This window comes from Trichomycterus rosablanca, chromosome 3, assembly GCF_030014385.1.
Source record: "Trichomycterus rosablanca isolate fTriRos1 chromosome 3, fTriRos1.hap1, whole genome shotgun sequence".
Taxonomy (NCBI): Eukaryota; Metazoa; Chordata; class Actinopteri; order Siluriformes; family Trichomycteridae; genus Trichomycterus; species Trichomycterus rosablanca.
Window position 1 is genome coordinate 46,170,959 of NC_085990.1, and position 11,847 is coordinate 46,182,805.

Here is an 11,847-nt window from a genome sequence, read left to right on the forward strand (position 1 = left end):
CAAAAGCAGCATCCAGGTAAGGCTGAGTCTTTGATAAGCAAAGATGATCAGAGGATCTCCAGATTGTCAACAAATGAGTGAGAAAATGATTGAAATGTTTAAAAACAATGTACCTCAAAGAACGATTGGAATGGATTTGCATACAGTATTTCTCCCTCTACAATGCATAATAACACTAAAGGATTAAAGGAATCGGGAGAAATTTCAGCGCGTAAAGGCCAAGGGTGCAAGCTAAAGCTGAAACTTTACTGTGCAAAAATGAAGCCTTACGTTAACCATGTCCAGAAGTAGCGTCGACTTCTCTGGGCTCGGAGGCATCTAGGATGGACCATCACACACTGGAAACTGTATTGTATATTGTGGTCAGATGAATCAGCATTCCAGGACTTTTTTGGAAAAAATGGATGCTGTGTGCTCCGGACCAAAGATGAAGAGGACCATCCAGACTGTTATCAGCAACAAGTCTAAAAGCCAGGGTCTGTCATGGTATGGGGCTGTGTCAGTGCCCTTTGGGAAAGATCATTTACACTTCTGTGATGCAGCATTAATGCAGAAAAGTACATTGAGATCTTAGAGCAACATATGCTGTCTTCAAGACGTCATCTTTTCCAGGGACGTCCATGCATTCTTCAACAAGACAATGCAAAACCAAATGCTGCACACATTACAAAGGCATGGCTGCAGAAGAAGAGGGTACGGGTACTGGACTGGCCTGCCTGCAGTCCTGACCTGTCCCCAATTTGATGGAAATGCGACAACGACGACCCCGTACTGTTGCACATCTTAAGACGTGTTTGCAGGAAGAATGGGACAAAAAAAAAGCTGAAACACTAAATCACTTGGTATCCTCGGGGCCAAAACATCTTTTAAGTGTGGTGAAAAGGAATGGCAACATTACAAAGTGGTAAATGCTTTACTGTCCCAACTTTTTTTGGAATGTGTTGCAGGCCTGAAATGCAAGAATGAATGTTTATTAATAAATGAAATGAAGTTGAGCAGATAAAACATAAAATATATCAGGTTTATCCTGTCTGCAATCAAATAAAAATAAAAGTAAATGTAAGAAACTCCAACTTTTTCTGATTTGGGGTTGTATATTTCTTGTAACCGAATGGGTTGGGGTTAAATCAGAAGACACTCCAGAGACAAAATTCTGCGTAGAGTGACACTTTAGGTTGCCAGGTTGAGACTCTCCAATATATAACACATATTGGCAATGCTAACACATCTCAATTTGATAACTAACCATCAGAGATCCATTTAAATAGCAGAGAATAAGAAGAGTGTATATGTATATGTGTCTGTCTGGGGGGTGCCAGACAATTTTGGTTCAACACTTCTGCTCCTTACAAGCATCCAATGAACTCCTATCTCACAGCTGTCATAGGAAGCTGCAAAATGGAATTGACTATTGATTTCCTTCTTACCACAGGTCAGTGGCACTGGCAGGGAGGTTAGCGGGAGGCAATATAAATTATATATCTCCCTTTAAAGCAACGGAGGTATAGACGGGAGGACATGTGAAGGGTGTAGGTGTCGGGGCGAGAGAGAGAGAGAGAGAGAGAGAGAGAGAGAATGACACTCTTATTAACCATAGCAGCCCTCCAGCACCTGCCAAGAAATAGACTATAAGAATAGAAAGACAGTTATTTTATGAGGTTGGCAATCACATGGCATAATAGCAAGTCAAATTGATGACAATTATTGATTAGCATTGAATACAAGCATGGTGAGCAGTCAAAAATTTTAATACATTTGGTGGGGATATGTACTGTATGTCAATGCAATCTTGTGATTAGATAGATAGATGGATGGATGGATGGATGGATGGATAGATAGATAGATAGATCTCCTGACCACATCTGAGCATGCTCCTGATGAGATGATCAATAGTGTCTTAGGGGACCTCCTCCCAGACCTGGATCAGAGCATCAGTGAATGGTCACTGATACATAAAGTTCCAGATGTTCTCAATTATATTCAGGTCTGAGAAACATGAGGACCAATCAATGGCATCAATGCTTTCATAATCCAGGAACTGCCTACACACTCTGGAAAGATGAGGCCGGGCATTGTCGTACACCAGGAGGAACCCAGGGCCCACTGCACCAGCGTAAGGTCTGACAGTGGCTCTGAGGATCCCGGTTCCTAACAGCAGTCAGGGTACCATTGGCTATCATGAGGAGGTTTGTGTGACCCTTCAAGGACCATGGTGTGACCATGTTGTCTCCAGACTTTTGCACTTTTATCACATGTGCTCAATGTGATCCTGCTCTAATCTGTGAAGAGAACGGTCACCAGTGGCAGATCTGCTATTTCAGTTCTTTGTTAAATGCCAATTAAGCTGCACAGTGCTGAGATGTAAGTACAGGTTCCGTTGGAGGTCGACCCCTCATTTCATCCTCATGGAGTGTACACCATTAGCTCACTGGAGGTCATTTGGCTCTGGCAGTGAATTTGTCCAGATTGTAAGATGTAATTTAAAAACCATTAAAAACAGGTTCACCATGAATTAAAAGCTGATGGGACATGCATGACACTGTCCACAGTCAAGCTGTGCTGCCATTTTTTTTGTAGAAAACACTTAATTCACTTGAACCTTTATTTAACTGGCAAAAGTACAATGATTCCCAAAGTTTTTACTAATAAACTTAATTAGATTTGGTAACATTTTGGTAACATCAAGAATTTGCTGCCTGCAACACTCAAAAAACTTGGGAGGCATTTTCTTCAGGTGCTATATCACCTTTAATATTAAATACACTTTTTAAATGTTTGGGAACTGAGGACAATAATTGTTATAGTTTTGCAAGTGACATTTTTACTCATTCTTGCTTGATACAAGTCTTGCTGCTCAACAGTCCATAGTCGCTGTTGTTTAATACTTTGATACACTATACATTTTAAGTAAAAGGAAGATCTGTACTGCAGGCAGGCTAGTCAAGTGCACACAGTGGGTGTGTTCGAAAAGCTAGTGAGCTCTCTACATAGACAGCATTTTACGTCATCCTACGCGCGCTCCAGAGAATGAGGCTGTTCGAAATCCTAGATGCCTTAAGCGTCCTTAGTGATCAAGGCAATCCCAGCATTCAGTGTGGCAGCTCTTCTCTCACAGAAAAATAATAAAAACATGGCTGATGGGGTGGAGAGTTATTTTCAAACGTAAATAAATTATTATTGATTTTTAACTTGTATAAACTTGCACGAGTGTTTTTATTTGCAAGTTCGGGCTTGTGAGCGAATGTAACCGTTTTCGGTACATGAAGGGAGATAGGGAGAAGAGAGTTAGTTGACATGCTAGCATGCTGTGCCACCCCATCCCATTGATTTGAATGACAAGATGCTAAATGCGAAACCCGATGGAATCATTGTCTAAGTAGCATGTTCGAATAACCTGACTTATAAGTCACTGACTTATTAGAATCCTCTCTACTGAGGCAGCTGCCTATGTAGACAGTAAGACAGCAAGGCAGCTCCCTAGGTTTTCGAACACACCCACTCTGTATCTAAAAAGCTACATGGTTTCAGCATAAGTGTAATGATATATGGGCTATGACAAGACAAGAGCGGGCGGACACAGACGTTTTAACTAAAGTTTATTAATAACAAGACACGACAAGGATACACAAGTCAAACACACAACCTATGCTAAATGCTAACTATAAATGAACAAAGTTAAACATGAACTGGACTAAAACAAGAGACAAACCTGCCAAACAGGGGCAAACCGGAACAAACAGAGCTAAACAAGGCTAACAGGGCTAAACGGGGCTAAACAGAGTTAAACAGGAACTTAAACAAATAAGCCAAACAAACCAGATCAAACGGACAGGACAAAGGCAATCAAAATAACATGAGCAAACAGCAAGACGATTCAAATCAAAGTCATATCAATCCCAATCCCAAGCCCAAGCCCAAGTCCAACATCAGAACAACACACATTCTCAATTAGGCGCCGTGCTGAGTGGCTGCCAATTGCAACAGCTCCGTCTTTAGAGACGTTACTTTTAACCTATATTAGATCGATACTCTACCGTACTTCTTATTATGCTGCTTTCTTACCTTAACTTTTATTTTTACATTCATCTTTAGTTTTTGTATTGTTTAGTCACGTTTTTCATTAGTTATAAGCGCTTTTCTAATCCGGAATGGAGAACAGAACTTGCTTCACCTACTCACGGGAGCAGCTTTTGGAGCTCCGTAAATCTGCTCCACGCTCTGCCGGTGTTATCATTCCTAAAGAACTACGGAGACCATTCAGAGGATGCAGAGCTGGAGTTAAACAGATGTCAAAGAGGAGACGCTACAAGCCCTTCATCCCTTACATCATCATGGGGAACATGAGGTCTCTCGGAAATAAGATGGACGAGTTGAACGCGCTGATCGGAACCCAGCGGGAGTATCGGGAGAGCAGTGTGCTGTGTTTCTCTGAGACGTGGCTTCATGCTGATATTCCGGACTCCAATGTTTCGATTCCCGGCTTTCAGATCGTGAGAGGGGACAGAGATGCTGAACGAAGCAGTAAGAAGAAAGGCGGCGGAGTCGCACTGTTTGTGAATAACAGATGGTGTAATCCGGGACATATTACTGTGAAGGAGAGTCACTGTTGCCCGAACGCCGAACTTTTAGCTGTCGGATTACGTCCGTATTACCTGCCGAGGGAGTTCACGGTCGCCATTATTGTTATTGTTTACATCCCGCCGACCGCCAATGCGGAAGTGGCGTGTGACGTCATCCTCTCCGCTATTTGTTGCTATCACAGGGGACTTTAAACATGTCACACTCACCACTACTTTACCAAACTTTCATCAGTTTGTTAATTGTCCAACAAGGGAAAACAGTGCTGGATCTACTTTATGCTAACGTAAAGGATGCTTACAGCTCATCTGCTCTTCCACCGCTGGGAAGATCTGACCACAACCTGGTTCTGCTGACTCCCACATACTGGCCTGTGGTCTTAAGACAACCAGTGACAAAGAAAACAATCAGAAAGTGGTCACCAGAGGCAGAGGAGGCTCTGCAGGTCTGCTTTGAGCCCACAGATTGGGAAGTCTTGTGTGAATCAGCTGGAGAGGACATTAACGAGATGACAGAATGCATCACTGATTACATAAACTTCTGCACAGACACCATTGTTCCTGTCAGACGGGTGCGTTGTTTTCCCAACAACAAACCATGGATCACCAAGGACCTGAAGGAATTGTTGAATAAAAAGAAGCAGGCCTTCAGACTAAAGGATAAAGAGCTGCTAAAGGGTGTGCAGAAGGAACTGAAGGTGAAACTGAGGGAGAATAAGGAGGCCTACAAAAGGAAGCTGGAGGGGAAAATACAACAAAATAATACAAAGGAAGTCTGGACTGGAATAAAACAGATTACTGGCCTAAAAACGAAGCAAAGACACAGCCAATGAGCTGAATGTATTCTTTAACAGGTTCAGCACAACACCATCCTTCTCCAGCAATGGCAGCACCCCCCCCCCCCCCCCCCCCCCCCCACTCCTTCACAGCCACCACTTCTTATGCACAACGACTCACACCTCGTCACCCTACAGCCTTGTTCCTCTGACGACAACCCATTGCAGGAGGACCCACTGACTGATGACAGCCATTCACCCCACATCACTACACAGCCTTCTTCTGACGACCCATTGCTGGAGGACCCACAGGCTGACGACAGCCATTCACCCCACCTCACTCCACAGCCTTCTTCTGACGACCCATTACAGGAGGACCCACAGTCTGATGACACATCAACTGATGGCCCACATTCCCCCCTGGAGGGGACAACGAGCCAGGTGAGGAGACAGCTGGAGAGACTCAAACTGGGCAAAGCTGCCGGACCGGATGGAATCAGCACGAGAGTACTGAGGGTCTGCGCCACTCAGCTATGTGGGATTCTCCAGCATCTCTTCAACCTAAGCCTCAAACAAAAACGGGTACCAGTGATGTGGAAAACATGGTTCCTGTTCCTAAGAAGTCACATACTTCCTCACTAAATGACTTCAGACCAGTGGCCCTCACATCCCATGTCATGAAGGTCCTGGGAAGACTAGTGCTGGCACATCCTCTGCAGTTTGCAGAGGGCTCATTCCCATCTGGACCAGAACAACATCACAGTTAAAATCACCTTCTTTGACTTCTCCAGTGCATTCAATACAATCCAACCTTACATGCTGGGGGAGAAGATAGAGAACATGTGGGTGGACAAAGCCATGATCGACTGGGTCTTGGACTACCTGTCTGGAAGACCCCAGTATGTGCAACTTGGGACCTACCAGTCTGATCGCCTGGTCAGTAACATTGGAGCACCACAGGGAACTGTGCTCTCCCCCTTCCTCTTCACCCTGTACACCACCGACTTCCAGTACAGGTCAGACCTCTGCCACCTTCAGAAATTTTCTGATGATTGTGTGGTGGTCGGATGTATCAGGGATGGGCAGGAAGGTGAATACAGGGACCTTGTGGACGGCTTTGGCAAGTGGTGCGTTAGGAACCATCTGCTCCTGAATGTCTCCAAAACTAATGAGATGTCCGTGGATTTCAGGAGGAAGAGAAGGACTGCGACCACCCCTGTTACCATCATGGGTCAGCATGTTGAACTGGTGGACACGTACTTGGGTGTCTGGCTTGACAACAGACTGGACTGGATGGCCAACACAGAGGCTGTGTACAGGAAAGAGATGAGCAGACTTTACTTTCTGAGAAAGCTCAGGTCCTTTAATGTGTGCAGCAAGATGCTGACCATTTTCTACCAGTCTGTTGTTGTGGGGGCTGTGTTTTTTGCAGCAGTGTGTTGGGGAGGCAGCATCAGAGCGGGAGATGCAAAAAAACTTAATAAACTGTTTAAAAAGGCTGGCTCAGTCTTGGGCTGCTCACTGGATGGCTTCGAGTTGGTGGTCAAAAGGAGGTCTGTAAACAAACTCATTTCCATACTGGACAATCCATCACATCCATTCTATGACCTCCTAGTCAGACAGCGGAGCACCTTCAGTAACAGACTCATTCAGCTCCGCTGTAAGAAGGAACGATACAGGAAATCGTTTGTACCAACAGCAATCTCACTGTATAACTCATCCCCACTGTGCCGGGACATCATTGCTCACTGAATTAATACCAGGACTATCAGGACAGACTCATGAAGCATGATCTGTCACTCTGTTTATGTCATTGCACATCTCTGTACATTTAATGCCAAGACACTTTTGTAATTTCTCTATTATATTACATATTGCATATATATTTATTCCTACCAACATTGAACTGCAATACTTACTTAATATTTCCTATGCACCTTTAGCCTATTTAATTAATATTTTTTAACTGACACTTTTATTTACTTAATACTTTTTCTATTGTACCTTGAGCTGTTGTAATACTTGACTTTCCCCTCTGGGATTAATAAAGTGATCTATCTATCTATCTGTCTGTCTGTCTAAAGTCCAAGCCCAATTCAAATCCCAATTCAAATCAGAACAGTCACATCAAAATACTCTCCACAGACTGTTCCCCAGCTCCCCTCTTAAATACTCTCAGATGAGGGGCAGCTGGGGCTAATTAGAGCAGAGGGGACCAATCATAAGAGGGGCGTTGGCTCAGAACTGAGAGTGAGAAAGGGGCGTGGCACCTCTACACTGGGAGCACAGAAGGCTAAATCCGTGACAATAAGCAGAATTTGGTCTGGCATTGTCTTGTGGAAGCAACCATTGACTTCCTGGAAAAATACATCGCTTTGATGGCAGCATGTGTCTTTCTAAAATCCCAGTATGTGTTTTTGTACCATTGTTAACTTCACACATATGTAAGTAACCCATCTTTTTTTTACAATATTATGTACAGTAGATGATGATCTTATTACTTTTTCTAACTGATTGAGGATTTCTTTGCCATTTTTGCTTGCAGACTAAGCTTTTGGTGGATCCATTAATACCAAAGCATGTACCACTTAACTTGCTTAATATGGACTTTTCCAAAATGGTCAAAGGAATAGAACATGCTGATAAATGCAGCAAAAATAAAAGTGATGAACACTAAAGAAGTACTGGGGATTATGGTGATGGGCAAACTGACAAGGATATGAAAAAGAATATGAAAATATAAAAAAAAAAAACTGTCAATTAGCACCATCATCAAGTTACAATTGATAAAAGCCTTGATTTGGCCTGCTGCCACATATGGATGTAAAGCCTGAACACTGAAAAAAAGAGAAAGAAAGATGCTTTTAGGCTTTTGAGAACAAATGCATCCAAAAACTGATGAAGATGATCAAGCAAGTTTACAAGACATCCAGAACAGAAAAGGAGCTACTGAACCACTTTAAGTTCCACAAGTTCTGTTACTTTGGACATAAGCCACCCACATGACAACATTGAAGGCAGTGTTATGATGTGAGAATTGGTCTCTAACTGATGCCAATCTAAGCTGGACTGACATCATAACATAAGTTGCTTTATCAGGGGCTGGTCTGCAACACAGACTGCAAGACAGAAAGCATTGGAGTAAGATAACCCATCTGTGAAGGCAAGCTTTGCAAAGCAATGCCAGCATAGTGGCATTCAAAATGGTGCAACTCTCAAGTTTTATAAAGAATTTACTCGTTTTGCAACCGTCCCAGCTTTTAAATCCTGGAGAGTTCTCTTTTTCTTTGATCCCCCCAATTTTCTTCCCTAATCGAGTAGTATCCAATTACCCTGGTTGCGTTATGCTTCACCTCTACCGATACAACCTTCCACTGCTGACTGAGGAGCTTCGCAACTGACACACGCCCCCTCCGACACGTGTGCAGTACCGACTGCCTCTTTTAACCTGCACAAGGCGAGTTCATATGCAGATCAGCATTATTCCCCAACTCTGTGCGGGCACCATCAATCAGTTAGCAGAGGTTGTAATTGCACCAGATTTGGCTTTCCCATCCCTGAACAACAGCCAATCGTTGTTCATGTGGCCACCCAGCCCAGACGGATGGCAGAGCTGAGATTCGATACGATGTATTGAAAATCCCAGCTCTGGTGTGCTAGCTTGTTTTACCGCTGTGCCACCTGAGCGGCAAGACATAAAATTTTATTCACATTTACAAAAAAAAAAATCAAGTTGGTCAGCTTGATTCTTGTTTTATTGCATTTCACAAAATATCCCAACTTTTACATCAATGGGGTTTGTAGTAAATACTTTTTCCTCTAAATAGTTCCTAAGTGTAATGTATTGGAAACCTGGATTGGAAACCTTTCCAAAATGAATCCTTGCAGCATAATTAGCATTTCTGAGTAGGCTTTGGAACCACCCCGGCCAGTCACAGGACAAATAGGTTACTAAAGTTGAATAAATGTTTAGAATAATACATTTTACAATAGCAGCAAGTCATAGTTGTACTTTTACTTTTCTTTTAAATATACAGTAAATAAGCGCTCAGAAAATCCACTTTCCTTAAACTGAACATCTCTGGTACACTTCCTCACCGCATTCAGCTCACCGATTTATCTCCCTTCCTTCTATAGGACCCCCACACAACACTCATTTCAACAAATGATGAATAGCCGGATTCCCTCTCTTAAGAAAACACAGTGAATTGCCTGACTTTGTTCTGTCACTTGCTATTCCATTTGCGCTAGTAAAAGGTGTTTAAAGTCAGCTCCCTTTTTAGCAAGATTGATTTATGAACCGCTGGCTGTAATCGTTTTATCCTCTGGTTTCAGCTCTGAAAAGGGTTTTCAGGAGGAGATGAAAGCGAGAACTCAGGCTCCAACACAAAAAGGAGAGGACAACCAGATTAATCAATCACACCTGTAGAACAATGACAATTCTACAGTTCCGCTCTACAGCCTCTACAATGCGCAGACGGGAAATATCCATTCTTCTACAAGTCAAGTATAGATGATAAGTTTAATGTGTGAAATACTTAATGTGCACAAAAGTTGAGAAGTGTAAATGTATCTAATATTCTATCATTAGCGTACAGTGTGAATCATGAGAAGTGGACCATTATATAATTATTGTAAACCAATAACGATTGTACATGAGAATATCATTTTAATGCACATAGCCACTCAACATTAAACACTTAAGTCAGTAGAACGTTTCTACATCACCAAGTGCAATGAACCCATTGACATCTATTAAGGTTAAACATAATGGTAACAGAGTAATACATTTGAAGTGCCTGCAACCACTGTTGAACTTAATGCAGCTCGTTTTATTAAGCACAGATTCCAGACAAGTTACAGCACACACACACACACACACACACACTTATTAAAATTTTAATGTCATGTTTTACACTTTGGTTCCATTCATTACAGGACAGGTAGTTACTAGTTATACAAGATTTATCAGTTGAAGTTCAATGTCAAACACCAACACAGCCAAGTCTGTATCTTTAATTCACCTTACTTACACTTCCTAATGTGGGAGGAAACCCACATTTACACAAGGGGAAAATGCAAACTTCACACAGAGAGGACTAGAACCATTCCTCTTGGGAATCAAACCCAGGAACATCTCCTTGTTGTGATGCAACAGTGGTAACCACCGAGCCACCATTATATACTGTATGCTTTGTGTATATGATACATACATACATACATAAATACATATATACCGATCAGCCATAACATTAAAACCACCTCCTTGTTTCTACACTCACTGTCCATTTTATCAGCTCCACTTACCATATTGAAGCACTTTAGTTCTACAATTACTGACTGTAGTCCATCTGTTATTCTGCATGCTTTGTTAGCCCCCATTCACCCTGTTCTGCAATGGTCAGGACTCCCACAGCACCACTACAGAGCAGGTATTATTTAGGTGGTGGATCATTCTCAGCACTGCAGTGACACTGACATGATGGTGGTGTGTTAGTGTGTGTTGTGCTGGTATGAGTGGATCAGACACAGCAGCGCTGATGGAATTTTTAAATACCATGTCCACTCACTGTCCACTCTATTAGACACTCCTAGCTAGTCAGCCCACCTTGTAAATGTAAAATCAGAGACAATCGCTCATCTATTGCTGCTGTTTGAGTTGGTCATCTTTGAGATCTTCATCAGTGGTCACAGGACGCTGCCCACGGGGTGCTGTTGGCTGGATATATTTTTGGATGGTGGACTATTCTCAGTCCAGCAAAGACAGTGAGGTGTTTGAAAACTCCATCAGCACTGCTGTGTCTTATCCACTCATACCAGCACAACGCACACTAATTATAACAGAGTAATTCCTAAACTCTATTATAATTAGTGGGGACACATTTAGAGGCCAATTTAATGATAGAGCTGAATACTATTGCCATAAAAATAAGTAAATCATTTATTTGTTTAGCTAAGCCAGACAAAGACCATGTATGTGAAAGCAGCCCTGGTATTAAAATCCAGATTTTGTCGAAATTGTAATCTATTATAAATGCTGTACAAGGAATTTATTTGAATACAGACCTTTTAAAATTATTATTATACATCTAATTTTTATAGGACCTCAGCACTTATTTTGCAGCACACAAACTACTTACTGTATTTTCTAGTACAAATAAATTAATATAAACTTGTATTACAAAGGTTTCTAATTGTGAAACAACACTAATTTATTATTGGTTTAAATTTCACAAACAACATGGTAGCTATGGGTCCATTGACAACTGGAAATGGAGTACAAGGCAGAAATACAATTTGGACAGGTTACCAATTAATTATAAACAACTAGGGCTGGCACCGATTCTATACTCTGTATTGGTATCGGTCCGATATTGGCCCAAATCACTGGATCAGATATTAGAAGAAAAAAAAAAAAACGTAATCCGATACTGTTGCATAATGTAAATAACACAATGTAAATAAGGCCATTTTTTGTGGGTAAAGCAAATAAC